The sequence below is a fragment of the Anas platyrhynchos genome, chromosome 10 (assembly GCF_047663525.1).
Source record: "Anas platyrhynchos isolate ZD024472 breed Pekin duck chromosome 10, IASCAAS_PekinDuck_T2T, whole genome shotgun sequence".
Lineage (NCBI taxonomy): Eukaryota > Metazoa > Chordata > Aves > Anseriformes > Anatidae > Anas > Anas platyrhynchos.
In genome coordinates this window covers 7,944,225-7,958,891 of record NC_092596.1, presented here as the reverse complement: position 1 = coordinate 7,958,891, position 14,667 = coordinate 7,944,225, and the positions used below count along the sequence as shown (strand labels likewise).

Below are 14,667 nucleotides of genomic sequence, written 5' to 3'. Positions count from 1 at the left end.
GGAAAAATACCTCAGTGCATCCATTTCCCCTGAGTGGTTTGAATCTGGTGGCACGAAAAGGAGGAGTTCTTGTGAGCCTGGTATTTTCCCAGGGGCAGCAGAAGAGGTTTCGTGGTTTATAACAGAGGGAGCAACGAAAGGTCCCTTTCCTCTGCTACGAATTTTGATGCAAGATTAACCTTTGGTCTCCACACAAATGCTTTACCTGGTCTCTAACAGACTATTAAACGACTTAAAAGAGTTGATTAATCAATGTAGAAGTAAAAGATCCTGCTGAGAGAAGGATATATCCAAATCATGTTGAGGCCAGAAGCTGGTGTGGATAATCAGGCAATTCCAGGAACAGTGAAGACGAACCAAATCTGTCTCCACAGCACTTTTAAAAGAGATGTACAGTAAAAGATGTACTCACAGCCACCACCACAAATCACTCAGCCCATTTTAAACCAAATTTACCTTGGGAAGTGTCTCATGAAACTCAAGTTCAAGCTGGTTGTCAGAAGGCTGACTGGGGTAGAAGCCATTAAAAAGAAGGCTCCTAATCCTTTACCTGGGTCTTCATACACCAGCACTTGGACTACGGGCTACAGCAGCGCCGTGGAAGTGCAGCAGCAGGTTTTCTTTCTCCCATCCTTCATTTCCCCAACAAGGCAGCCCAACAAAACCACCCGCTGGCCCCTGCTCTCCCTCAGAGCACAGTCACACCCGGGGCAGTCAGCAAGCACTCCTGCACAGCACCAGCTCCAGCCTTTCATTTCTTCCTGCATGCAGGCAGAACCCTGCAGCAAAGGGAACGAAAGGATTTCTCAAGCCCTACTTTCCCTGCTCTTTGCAGAAAGCATCAGTCTCTGTGCACACCGTCACACCGGACCCATAAACCAGCGTTTCCTCTCGTGACCTCAGGACACAGACACCACGCCTGGCTTTGCCTACAACCAAACTAAATTCAGGCCACACATTCAAATTCTTCCCCATTTTGGAAGCGAGCTGGGGAGGAAGGAGGAATGAGTAAATAAATCTTTCCTTCTCCCTCATTTTCTTAAATCCAGAGTGAGAAAAACGCTCGCAGTAATTAGGGCTGTTTTCCACTGGAGTAGGCTTGTTAAGAATTTACTAGCAAACTTAGCGTTCAAGTGAATAAATCTGGAGTACATGAAAAAGCTGACAGATATTTCTCATTACACAAGGTCTGTCACGGTAGTTTACAGGCAGAAACATTTCCTTCCAACTCTCATTTATTAGCTTGAATATGGAGAGCTCCTGTCAAAACACGGCTCTGCCAACACACCTTATCCAGGTTTACAACAGAAGCCGTCCTGTAATCCTCTGTCCAAGCACTCAGTGGGCTATGTGCTTCCACCACCCGCTCCTGTGTTTGGATGTTCACCTCCTGAGCCACCCAAGAGCGCAGCACTTTCCTTTCAGCCCCTTTTTGCCCTACGCAGTTTATTCCAGGACCAAAGGTCTCGCATGTTGAAAACCAAATGTATCTACATGGCAGGATTCAGGAACTGAAGCTAGGATGGGATTTCCCCAAGCCACTGAGCTTGCAGTAGGGCTCACAGCATCACTCCCTGCCTCATGGGAACAAGTCCTCCCGGATCCAGCCCCGAAGCAGCCCCAGTGCTCAAGGGGGCTGCTGCTTCCATCCCATGTAGTGCAGCATTTCTCCCTGCACAAGCTGCTGCAGCTGCAGCTCCCCCGCACGCCAGGACGGAGGCTGGTAGCTGGCACGGTAGGCCCTGCAGAATTACATCTGACCTGTCAGAGCTCATTTTCCGTCTCGTTATTCTGGGGGCTGGCATGCTACCAAATCGTCTCCAATGGTTCGGCAGCACAAGATCCCCCGGGGTGCACTCCGTTTCCAAACGGCGCTCTCCAGCCATACAAAGCAAAGCCCTGTCATAAAACCTGTGCAGAAAGCAAGATTTCTGTGCCTACCAGACACAGAGGCATGAGTGCCTGGGTCTGAAAGTCCGTGCCAGAATTGGTCCGCCTGCCCTCGTAAGCATCCGTGCTTGGCTTGACAGCCCTGCACTCGGGATGCTGAACAGATCAGAAAATGGTCTTCCTATGGAGAAAAAGTCCTTTGTGGAAATCCAGTCTTCTATTTTCACTCTATTTCACTCTCCCTATGTTCAGCAATAAGTAAATATGCTGTGGGTCAAATCGGCTTCAGTTGTTTTTAAATATATTTTCCCTCTCTTTGCCACCCTCTAGACTTGAATCTTCCCCTTTGGATACCTTTTCTCGTAGTAGTGAAGTGTGTAAGGAGTGTTTTACATCCTTTATCTGTTCTTCCTGCCTCACTCTGTGTCACCTGCTCTGCACGAACAGGCAGACTTGCCATGTTGTACGCATCAGCATGCAGAAAGCAGAAATGTTTTCAGCTTCAGGAACCTTGAAAAGGAAAGAAGACAGAGTTTAGAGAAGTCAAGTCTGGAAGCACACTGCATCCCCTTAAAACAGTCCAAAGAAGAAAGTGACTCATCAGGTGTCTACACAGGGAATATTACTCAAAGTTGGAAGGTAGAATAACAAGAAACGATACACCTAGCAGCAGCTTCAACTCTTCCAAAAAGAAACGAGGGGGAAAATCACACACACACAAAAAAAGATCCATACATAGTGTTTTCTTGTTTTGCTAGAAACTTACGGAAGATTTCTGTGAATGACAGCTTGCCTTTCCACCTTTGAAAATAAACATTCCCTTTTCTTGAAATGCAGTAGAGAGACTGACTTTCCATGAATATCTACGATGTGACAGGCCTGAAAATGCTAAGCTAAAGAAGTTACATGTCTCGCTATGTAACAGGCTTCACTACGTACAAATGCAAAATACTCAGCGTAGAATTTAAAACAATATTTACGGTGATAGAATCCCTTCTTTATCAGATCCTCCACTGGGTTTCAGTCCTTGAACAGTCACAGTGTGGGGTGTCTTCCTGGTGTCAGCTGGAGAAGAGGTGGATTTAACACCAAATCTGGGACTAGACACTAAGTTTCTGAGATTTCTCTAAGTTGAAAAGCTTGACCTGAATTTTCTGAAGAGCAACCTCAGATGGGCTCTTTGTCAGAAATAACAAGTCAAGAGAGACCAAAAGAATGACCAGCAGGCTAATTCTCCTAATTACAACCTGCAGCAGATTATATCCGTAGCCTTAGGCGAGCTGCTTCAGCACTCCACAGAGGCTGACAGTTAAGGGGGAAGGAGCACTGAGCAGCAGTGCAGACAGAGGCTTTTTGATGCACACTGTAACTTGCTATTTCATGTGGATCAGAGTTACTGAGCACTGATGGGTCGGTTCAGTTTGAAGTACTACCAAAAATCTCAATACCCACCCTAAATCCCCGGCAGTCTGCTGGCTTCCTGATCCGTATCCTTGAGCTGCGGGCTCAACAGTAGGATTTCTGCTGGGGCTGCTATCTTTCTACTCGTATATTACACAAGAAAAAGCAGGCCAAATGAACAGGGGTGAGCACACAAACAAACAGAAACCATCCTCTTTGCATCCTTTCTGCTCCCCTGGGTGAAGCATTCCCTCGGCTCAACCAGCCTACTGCCAAGCAGCACAGCTATCAACACCAGCACACGCCTGGCTTTGTGACAGTGCCCATTAATCCCTCAGCAGCAGTATAAATTGCTTGCATAATTGGAGTCTTAAACATCTTTAAAAGCAGACAACTGGTGATGAGACGTGTAGCTTCATGCAGTTACATTTGGTAGCATGTGGGACACGGCATTGAGAGGCACGTTAATAATTTTGACAAGCTTTCTTCTACTACAGGTTGTCTTGTTTTGATTAAAAAAAAAAAAAAAAAAAAGGCATCGAGGCATTGTCTGTCAGATACAGATATTTTTGAGGAGACATTTGTCCCCAGGAAAGTAACGCCACCAACCTCTGGGTTTGTGTTAGCTTAGGTACTCCATCCCCCTGTGCTGGAAGCCTTGGGTTCAGTCCTGCTGCTGTTGTCAGAGGAAGCTCCCGAGATGCGAAAGGTCCCAGAGCCATTCAGATGGAACAAATCCCTCCTGAGTCCTCAACTGTTTGCACAGACAGTGCTGAAGTGTATGGAGTATGCAGAGTGACCTTCCACCTGTAAGAAAAGCAAGCACTACTGAAAACACGGGGTACTCACCTACTCCCAAAGGAGCACAATTGTCCCAAAGCTGGCAACTCTCCCACAGAAGAGTTTTGTACTGAGATCGCTGTGAGCAGAATTGGTGTGGTCACTTGAAGAGCTGGGAACTAAGCAAATCCTGCAGCTCAAAGACATTCTTAGGTTCTCCTACAGGAATGAGGACAGCCTCACCTACGTGGTCTTTGCTTACACACAGATGAATGCACGCACACAGGCACAGCTCCACCAGCCTGCTCACTTTGCTTGACCCATTGTTCTCTGCAGCCCCTGCTCTGAAAGTCATTCTTGGATACTGCAGACCATCCCCGAAACTACCAGCGGGAACGATTCAGACTGGTATCTTCGGATTCCCTCAACTCTTCCCCTTGTACTTAAGCTGGACCTCATCCTCCTGCTTTGAGACCCAGAGGTAACAAAGAGCTGCCACAAACATATCTCCATGTGTCCAGCACGGGGCTAAATATCCTGGTGCATCACGCCCTGGGATAGAAGTCAGATGGTTCTGCAGCAATGGCATTCAATTTACAGCATGATATTATTTGGGCTTTATTTTTTGTCAGCTACAGTTCTGAGCTCTGCCTGAACATAATCAGATATTTAATATTTTGACATAACCATGGCTACCTGCGACTACTCTGTCACTCTACAGTGACAGAAAAGATCTCAAACCTGCCCGGTGCCAAGCACACCGGTTACTGCTGGGGGGCTGAGTGCAGAATCTCCCCTAACACCTTGCTGGCCCACTTTAAGGTGTCTTAAACAGTTCAATCCTACAGAGACCGGCTGTAAAGATCAGCCTTTGCCGTGTCAGCCACCTTAGAAAATCCTCCTTCAAGAGAACAGTGCTCACCTGGGGGTCACACAGACAGGTGATGTGTAACTCCTGATTTCGGGCCAGAAAAAAACACTCTTTTCTGCAAAGCAACATCTTCGAGCAGCCAGTTAACCTCAGCAGTGCCCTGGGATGTTCTCCAGGCTTTTTCTGAATGCTGGCTGATAGCAATAACGGCTGGTACAATGCAAACACTCCTCTACTCCTTCTCTGCCTCATTTGCAAACACTTCTCAGAAGCTTGGGGACGTCGCTAGGCCAAGTTCAAGGACTGTGCGCATTGTGCACAGAAACACCAGCCTGGGACGGAGAGGAAAACATTCTGCAGCTGCCGTCCTTCCCTGTGCCACACCGAGAGCCTGAACAATCGAACAGGAAAGGGCTCTCGCTCCATTCAGTGTGCCATCGCCTACCCCAGGAGTTTTCTCTGCCGCTGTCATCTCAAGTGCACTAAGCTCTGCTTGCGAGCATCAGCACCTTGCCAGGGAGGTGAGCCCTAGCGACAGGAGATCCGGAGTCACCGCCTGTAAGGATATTTTATTGACCTACTGTTCCTTGCAGCCACCTTTGACAATCTCAGGCTGTAACTTCAGACATTCCAGTGGTTTAACAACATGATCCTAGCATAAATGAATACTTCTAAATCTGCAGCACTCCAAGCATCTTGCAAATGAATTATCACCTTAACAATTTTTTCGGCAGGGAGGGTAAAAGTTAGCGAGTGCAGAGGAACAACTCTTAATTCCTTCGAGCAGAACTGCAGGAGGCATCCCCCAGGAGCAGGAGGCATCCCCCAGGAGCAGGAGGCAGGCAGGTTCCCTCTGTCCCACACTCCTGAACAGCTCTCACAGGGGCTGCCTGCTTCTGGTTCTGCACACTTTTGATGTCCTGCACACTAAGCAGTAACAGGAGACCCCAACTCAAAGCCCAATCTCCCACACCAAGTATAACACAGTGGTGGAGATCAGCATATTTCCTGCAGCTCTGTTGATGGTACTGAAAATTAACATGCCATAATATGTCAGCAAAGTTTTCCACAGAGGCTGAGTGATGAGATCTGTTCTGTCCCAGGCGAGATGTGAGATTTATCCTTAAGAGTGGAGCAGATGATTCAAATCCACTTTCTCTACGGACAGGTCTTCAGCTGTCATCTCCAACCCAGCCCAGCTGCGGATCCAAGGAATGACCTGCACACAAATGCTCCGTTATGTGAAGAAATCAGCAAGAAGTTTACAAAATACCTCAGCCAGGAGCTGCCCTTGCCTGCCAGGCTCACAAGAAGAGGAAACCTGGGAAGTTCAAATGCAAAAGCAGAACAAAACAAACTGGCTTCAGAGGCTCACCAGCTTGCTCTGTCCTGCAACACATCCAGAGGCAACAAACTGTGTCAGGAATGCAAGATGAGTTGAAAGCGTGTGAGAGCTAAAATGATCTGCAGAGGAAAATCAATACAGACAAACCTGTGCTAAGGAGACACATGAGAAATTAGAACAGATCAGCGGCTGCAAGACAAGAAGCTTTTGAGAAAGAGGAAAATTAATCATATTTATTAGACTTGATAATGTCCTTCGAGGCAGAGCTGGCCTAACAGAGGTGCTGTATTTCCACAGGTTTCCTTTTAATGTCCACGATCTGTGAAAAATCGAGTCGCTGTGATGATAGATTCTTTGCCAGCTCGATTGGAAAGGGAGCTTTGCATAAGTAACTTGCATGCAAATTGCATAAAGCAGAAGAAAAAAAAAATGTACAGCCCATGACAGGGCAAGAAAAACAGCTTAGAGTAAATTGCAAAACTTAAGGAAGCGGGTTTGGTTCCCAAAACAAACCAAAGAGATTATAAACGTCTGCAAAAACGGCTTCCCACCAGGGCAACCCTTCCAGCTCATTGGTATTTTGTGCCAAGCAGAGAGAAGGTGGCTGTACGGATGCTTATGTGTTCGTGGCAAAATGAAAGGGGAGGAGAAGGGAACGTTTTTCAGCTTCAGAAAGTTACGCTGGGAAGGGCCGGCTGTGATTCTGTAACACAGAGGAGAAGTGATGTTTTCCTCGGCGTCTAAAATCCTGTGCCAAGTTTCAGAGACAAGTGACGATTTTGCTCGTGGAAACCAAATCCTGTTATTCTGTGCGCACACTTATAAAAACTCACCGCCTCTGGAGTAAAACGTGCCGGCTGATTTCAAATAACCAGCGATTTCCACTGCTGGAATTTAGATGGGACAACAGATACCAGCCTGGCCTGCTGCTTCTCACCAGTCTCCTTTTTGGGATATTCCTCCCCCACCTCTCTGATGCAAACCACCTTTCTGTTAGTCTGGGACCAACACACCGAGAGGGGCAGAGCTTCCCCCAAACACACACGAGTGTTCTCAGTGCTTTCCAGCCAGCAGGTGCTTGCTTGGTTTTATTCAAAGTGGTTTTGCTCCTAAGTGCCCTGACGGATGCTTTCTGCAGAAAAATAACCCCAAGTGAAGTCACCCCTGCCAAACTACTTGGTCCACGCTTCCCTCTCATCCCATGGGGCTGGGAACTTTATAAAAGCACCTGGGTTTCCAGCAGGTAGCCATGCCCCCAGGGAAGCACCCAGCTTTACTTAACGGATTTCCTACCCCACCTTTTGCTCAAATTTTAGCCCCCTTCCACTTGGTAAGTGGTGCACCAGTTACACAAACCTACAGAAATAATTACCGGCAGCATTTCTCCTCCAAGAGGGGTTCCTTGCACGCTCCCAGCTCACCCTTCACCATCTGCCTTGTGCTAGCTGCCACTCACAGCTGGAAAAGGTCTCAGCTACGTGGGAAAGAACAGACAACACTGTGCCGTACCCTGCTCACTCTCCAGGACCTGGGCACAATGAAATTCATTTTCTCCTCTCCATGCCTTTGCCCCTCTGCACAGTCAGGTGTGTGCTGGCTTCACAGCATCCTTGCAAAGCTCTTCCCCATTTTACTCTGTGTAAAACACACCTTCCACACTGCTGGATCTGGCACTACCTGGGGCTCTTCTGACCACGTCTTGCTGCCTCTCAGACAGCAAGAGACCCCAGCGTGGCTCCCAGCTCCTGAGCAGCATCACACTGCCTCGTGCTTAACAGCCGAGACGGCTGGAGCCCGCCTTCCCCACGCAGAAAGCAAAATTCCTACATCATCTTGTTTGGGACCAGCTAGGAAGAAGTGCAATGCTCTGCTTTTTTTGTTTGAGAGATGAAACACTGGCACCATAGGCCGTAATCCCTTCTGAAATCCCACTCAGTGGGGATGATAACGCATCCGCCTCCCTCCTTAAGGGGATGGGGTGGTCTGCACTGAGCTCCACGCCTCTGCAGCCACCCTCCTGCGGTACCTGTGCTAGCGAGTTAAAGCACAATCAGGTTCCTGTGCCTTCCCCCTGCAGATTCACCTCGTTGCCCAAGACAAAAACCTCTCAGCTCACACCTCTCACACCAGGGAGCAGCAACGGCCCCAGATACATGATCACCTCGCTCGCCTCTTGGTTGGTGCCCTCTGTCACCTCGATGTGTGCTGCAGCAGGGCCACCCCGAGCTAGGGGGGTTGTTAGTGAGTGCAGCCTCCCTGCTGGAGCTCAGGCTGAGCTGGGACGAGCCATCACTTACCCAGCCCCCTCCTACATTTCTTTTCCTGCCAGCATTAAAATTGTCAGATTGGCATTTGCAGCATGACTCTGCCAAGATGAACTTGAACTACACACACATTTGTCTTCTTCACATCAGCGTGAATCTTCTTTCATTGCTTCCATGGTTGTTAATTCTTCTCCTCTGGGACTGTACCAGGATGGTCCTTTCTTCTCGAGGATAATCAGACTGTCAAACAGGATTCTAGAAAGGACACGCCGTTCCTGACGCACTTTAATTTTCCGTGTTTCTCTATAATTGGGTATTCAGCCCCACTGGAGTAGAAAAAGGGCAGAGAAGAGTTCAAGGACAATTCTGTTTGTTTGTTTTCTAATGGCATTGGTAGGTGATGGTTAATCAAAAGCACGCTTCAGAACTTACAATTAAGAGGAATCCTAAAGACAAAGCCAACAAACGTTAAAGGAAGGAGCTGGAGGGAGCAGGAGAGAGACAACAAGTATTTATTCACTTGCAGTAAGCTGCTAAAGCAAAACTGGGGGGGGGCTGTAATGCAAAAGGCAGTGCCGTAGGACAAACCTTCAAGGGCTGAAGACCCATCGGAGGAACAGTTCCGCTCAGCATCCCTTCAGACCTGTGTCCCACTGCCAGCACAAGTCTCAGAACTATACTGGCGTATACAGGCACGTACATAAAACCCTGCAGTACCTCCTGCTGTCTAGACTCCAGCGTGGCACAATGCCTGGCACATCAAAGGCAAGCATATTCTTCTTGGCTTTGGAACACGAGGCATTTCCTGCCATGTCAGTCTTTTTTCCTCCACCTATATTGCACGCAGAAACTCCAATGAAATGCAGCCGCTCTGGGATAAGCAACACAAAACGACTGTTTATGTTTTTTTTAAGTAAGGGAAGGAAAACACTGGGGACTTTCTGTTTAACTACATCAGACGCCACGACTAGATCTATCAAACTGCTATGTCTACAGGAAGCAAGAGCCCATAATTTACCATCTCACCTGAAAAACAATTTTCAGCAGTATAAGGCTGCTAGCAACAAAGTGTCTGGCTGGTTTATTGGCAAATCGCAAGAGACAGGAGAGAGAGCATCTTCAGCTGAAGCATCAATGCCAGACAATGATTTCTTCACAATCCTGTGCTCACAGCCTTGGAAAATTCCCTGGGCGTCCCAGCAGAATCAAACAAGATAAAGAGCAAGTGATTCAAGTAACGAGTAACAACAAGGCCTGGAAAAGACTGCCTCTTCGTAGACAAATGTGATATCTGCAGTAATTAAGAAGTGTGACAAGACAGAAAGGAGCTGATGGTAAAGGGAGCACCAACGGGTTCCAGTTCAGAGCTGATGAGGTTTAAAATTTCTGCTCCCACTTTGGAAGCCACACATTTTACTTTATTTATTTGCTTTAAGATGAACCTCCTCAGCACTCAGGTCTGAGTTCAGCTTTTAATTTCATCAGAGGCAAAGGGGACTTGGGGTTAGAATTTTTGGACCGAGCACACCACAACTTTAAATGAGTTCAGTCCGACAAAACCCACCTGCTATATCGCACGAGAAAATAGTCATCATGAGGTCAGATTAAATTGGATCTTCCAAAAGGAAAAGTCACTCCTTGTGAGAACAGCTTCTCTCGAAGCAGAGAACCAGAAGGAAATTCTGGCTGGAACCACACGGTGTACTCGGAGACCAGTTTTCCACTTTAATTAACGGGGCAGCTTCACAAGCCCATGTTCATTAGCAGTCCCTGACAATCCCCACAGGACCTGCAACCAGATGCCAGTGTGTGGGATCACGAAACGCAGCACTGGCCCCGAGCAGCATTGCTGGTTGGTTTGTTTGTTTTTAAATTACAGTTCACCTAGAAACTTCAACCATGATGAGGTCATCCCTGGGACAGACAGCACATAAACTATCCCCAGAAAGGAATTTCTTGCTCCAAAAGCGTTATCAACTCATAAATAAAGCACAGGAGAGGAGTAAGAAATGACCTTTCACGATCACACAGCAGCTCAGCGATACAACTGGATCCAAACCCAATTTTTCTGGCTCCCAGGCCGCAGCTCTGTCAAAGAAAAGCACGCCAGGATTTTCACCCCCGTAATCACAGAATCACAGAATTTCTAGGTTGGAAGAGACCTCAAGATCATCGAGTCCAACCTCTAACCTAACACTAACAGTCCCCACTAAACCATATCCCTAAGCTCTACAACATGCACTTTGACTGGGAAATATATATATTAAAAAATGTATGTATATTTTATCCAGGCATATGTTGCTAACTAACACTCCGCAGCAGTGCAGATCAGTGTGCCCCCAAATAAACACCACCCCTACTGCACCGAGGTGCTAGAGCAAGGGCAGAAAATGCTCCCAGCGTGCTGGGATGGTGTGATGGAGAACAAGGTGTGGGGCAGGGCTTGCTCGTGCACCCCCTGGGGATGCTGAGGGCACGCCAAGGCAGCCTGGTCGCATGTCATCGTGCCAGGCTGGCATGGGGAGCTCTGCAGGCAACGATCCCCCTCCCTGTTTTTCTCCTGGTTACGGAAGGTGAAAGCGTGCTATTCCCAGCCATGTTTATTTATCACTTTGCTCAGGTCTCCATGGAAACAAGCCATGATATTACGGGCTGAAACGGGGAGGTCGGGAGGTCTGCAGAAGCTGCTGGGAGCCGGTGGCATGGAGCAGAACAAATGCGAAAACTAGAAAAGTGTAATTTCTCTGCAAAGAGCAATGAAATAAGTGGCAGGAGAGTTGAAAAGCACTGAATGCGAGGGCCTGAACTTAATACCACTTCAATTATTTAACAAGATTGTCTCATCTCTGTATTTGGATGAGTATGATCATACCGCGGGACTGCTGAGGTCGTCTCATCGCTGCTTACAGCCAGCACTGGCATATTGTGTCTCCGCACCGACCGGGCTCCTCTGAATTGCTTTTTATCAGCCCTCCCTAGAAAAAATGAACAAGAAAAAAAAAAATCCCTGCAGCCAGACAGTCAGAGCTGAGCTTGATCCTACAGAAATCAGTGGCACCAGGTGAGCCCAGGCTCGGCTCTAAACAAATAAACACGGATGACAGTGAGAGCACAGAAACGCACGCCATGCGAGCCCGCAGCTCGCTTTGGGGATGGTTTGGCTAAGGACCAGAGCCAGACCCTGTGATTAGTTCAGTACTGTCAAACTCTCCTGAGCTATTTAAATGCCTAATTGTGAAGGATGTGAAATCGTTTCCCTTACCCATTCTATAAGAAAGAGAAATATTAAATTAAACAGCGTACTTCAGCCAAGGACTGCAGGAGATGGTAGGACACTACTGCAGTGCATGGACATTGGTGTTCCCCCCCTCCAGGATTTTACATTTCACTTACGGTATATGTCCATCATCCACCCCCAGGGTAAATGGATGCAACAGGTTTTTTCCAGCCAATGGAAAGTCATTTGAATATTTTCACCTAGCTCTAACACCGAGCATAAACTATAGCCTTGATACAACCACTTGTCTGAGCTACAAAATAGATTTTAGAGGGTGAACCAACCAAAAAACTGTGGTTATGAGAAGCAATTGCGATGCCTGGACAAGAATTCCTGCAATTCATCACTGGCGTAATTAAAAATAAAAACCCTACCTCCAAATTAGATCGTCTTTTGTGTGCCCCACTGAGGAGTGAAACAAGTTTGTGCATACCCTGCCACCAAGTTACCTGTGCCTTCTGTTTGCTATCTTCAACACATTCAGTTTGTGGAGTCTTTTAGTACAAGACCAAAGACCAGCTGAAGGGAAAACTTGCTGCTATATTTCACAAAATATATCTTCCACTTGACAGTGGCAGATTTGCTTTTGAAGTTTTGGCCCCAAATATAGAAGTGATAAAGTCAATACCCAACAGCTTATCTTTAGAATCTAAAAGACAGAAGGCTACAAAGAACAATGAAGAGCTTACACAGAAGATCTTGTGACAAGTACTCACCTTCTAGAGTACACTGTATCTTCAGTATGTGACCACGTACATTTAAAGGATATTATCCCTATGGGAAAGTCCCAAGGAATTTAACAAGATGTATAAACCCATTGACCATTTTAAATTATACTCAGGAGCTCTGTACCGGATGAGATTTATGCCAGCTTCGTACCTTGTCCCCCTCACACCAACCTGTACTACAAATTTTGTGGAGCCGAGCCAGTGAGCCTGCACCATAAATACATCCCGAGGCAGCACCTCCACGTCGCCCTACCAAAAAGAACAAAGAAAGAAATCGGAATTAATTACTCTTGTAATGTGTCTGAGGCTAGATTTAGCGTCATTCAACAGCCACAGGCAGCGGAGGAATGAAGAAAAATTGAGCCAATTTGTGGCTCAGTATTTATTAGCATTTAGATAATACGCCCCATCCATCATACACACGGCGTGTTTCAAAAGTACCAGTGCTCGTGCGCTCCGAGTGCCCAGAACCCTTGTAAATCGCCTTCCTCTGATCCTGCCGAGAATAAAACACATTCATCTGGATGCAACCACTGGGGGAGGACGTTTTTTTCCTTGTGACGGAAATAAAGACTGATGATACAAAGGAGTTGTAAAAGTAAGAGGCTGCAGATTAAGACAGAAGCAATCCGCTCCTTGCTTATGACGTACACGTGTGATTTACAAGCTGCCAAGTACAGCCGTGGGATTAAAGTGGGAATAAAATCCCTGCTGACAATGACAGAGGCGATTAGAAAGTACCTAAAAATCTTCAGCCAAGTTTGCTGCTTCGTTACCCAACCATTATTGTAGGGGCAGAAGAAAGGAACCCTGAGATTACGGAAATGGACAGGAGAGACTCCAGAAAGGAAACCATTAAAAATCATAGTAAAAAGTTTGATTCCTTCGTTTATCCTGAAGATAAGTAACTGTAGAGAGCACCAGATTTACGAAGACCTGAATGAGACCCACTTCCAGATGTCGCAACCAGCCACCCCTGCAAGTCCCGAGCAGTCTGGGTGGGTGCCCGAGCCATTCAAAGAGCACTTCAATTTCTACAGGGCCATCGCTTTGCAAGCAACAGGTCCTTCCATCATTTATTGCTCAGCAGAGGGAAGGAGACAGAGGTACAGGTTCATGGCTCGACTGCTGCATGTTGCCTTCCTCCATTTTTCACGTTTATTATCCAGGCACGCCCAAGACCAGACTCCCAGAAATCTCATCAATTTGTGACTCAGTAAAACCCCGAGCACGTGATCGAAATCAAAGTGATAGAAAATTAAGCCTACGCTTCGGCACACTGATAAATCGACGCCTATAAAAACTAAAAAACCAAATGAATCTCTTAATGCAGACTTCTGCTTTGCTAAAGTTTTAATGAGTTCTGACCTTTCATCCCACTTCAGCATGGGAGACATTAAAAATGTTGGACAGCTTCCAGGAAGAGAAGCTTCCCTTTATTTAAGAAAGTAAATTGTTCTGGGTCCTAAGTAGATGTCAGTTTGAAAACAGTCAGGCTGTTCGGTATTTTAGCAGCTGTTAACTAAAAAAAAAGAAAATAAAAAAAAAAAAAAAAAAAAAAGAACAAAACAAAGCAACCCATTTCATTACGAGCATCCATCTGCAGTGACTGTAAGTCAGTAATTTTGGTTAATTTATTAATGTAACAGTGACACTGGACTTAGTATTCCTAGCACAGACACATAATGGCTCGAGTTTTTTGTTTATTTATTTGCATAATCTTTGCAGCACGGTCAGGTTAAAAGATTCATTTCTGAGCAAAATGGCAATTCCTGGGCTGTAACCAGCGGATACAAATACCCAGCAATGCTGACAGAAGAATTAACTCATAAAACATATTTGACAAATAGATGAGCTTCCAACTCTCCAGTGGCTCAGGACCATAATGAGCAAGGAGGTTAGTAAATAGGAACATTTTAATTCAGGAACAATGACACGCAATTAATATCAGTGCCACATCCTGCAAACAATTACTGATATGCTGAACGAGCAATTATGTTTCCTGAGATTTCTGTGCCAGCAAATACGAGGATGAAGCACACTTACAATAACAGGAAGCTGCAGATGCACAGAACTGTTTATTTAAAGTTCAGGGTCTCCCCTTTCCTCCC

At 46.5% G+C, this 14,667-nt stretch overlaps 1 protein-coding gene across 1 annotated transcript in view; it reads right to left on the bottom strand.

The window, feature by feature from the left end:
- Window positions 1-14,667, bottom strand: part of C10H8orf48 (chromosome 10 C8orf48 homolog) — a 92,288-nt gene that overhangs the window by 12,719 nt on the left and 64,902 nt on the right. Inside the window, exons 22-29 of the mRNA XM_072043162.1 lie at window positions 12,728-12,805; window positions 11,424-11,526; window positions 10,116-10,340; window positions 9,269-9,842; window positions 4,994-6,161; window positions 3,901-4,098; window positions 3,343-3,431; window positions 2,245-2,400 (exon numbers count right to left, since the gene is read on the bottom strand). The gene's annotated coding sequence lies outside the window, so the exon portion shown is untranslated. The remainder of the gene's footprint in view (window positions 1-2,244; window positions 2,401-3,342; window positions 3,432-3,900; window positions 4,099-4,993; window positions 6,162-9,268; window positions 9,843-10,115; window positions 10,341-11,423; window positions 11,527-12,727; window positions 12,806-14,667) is intronic.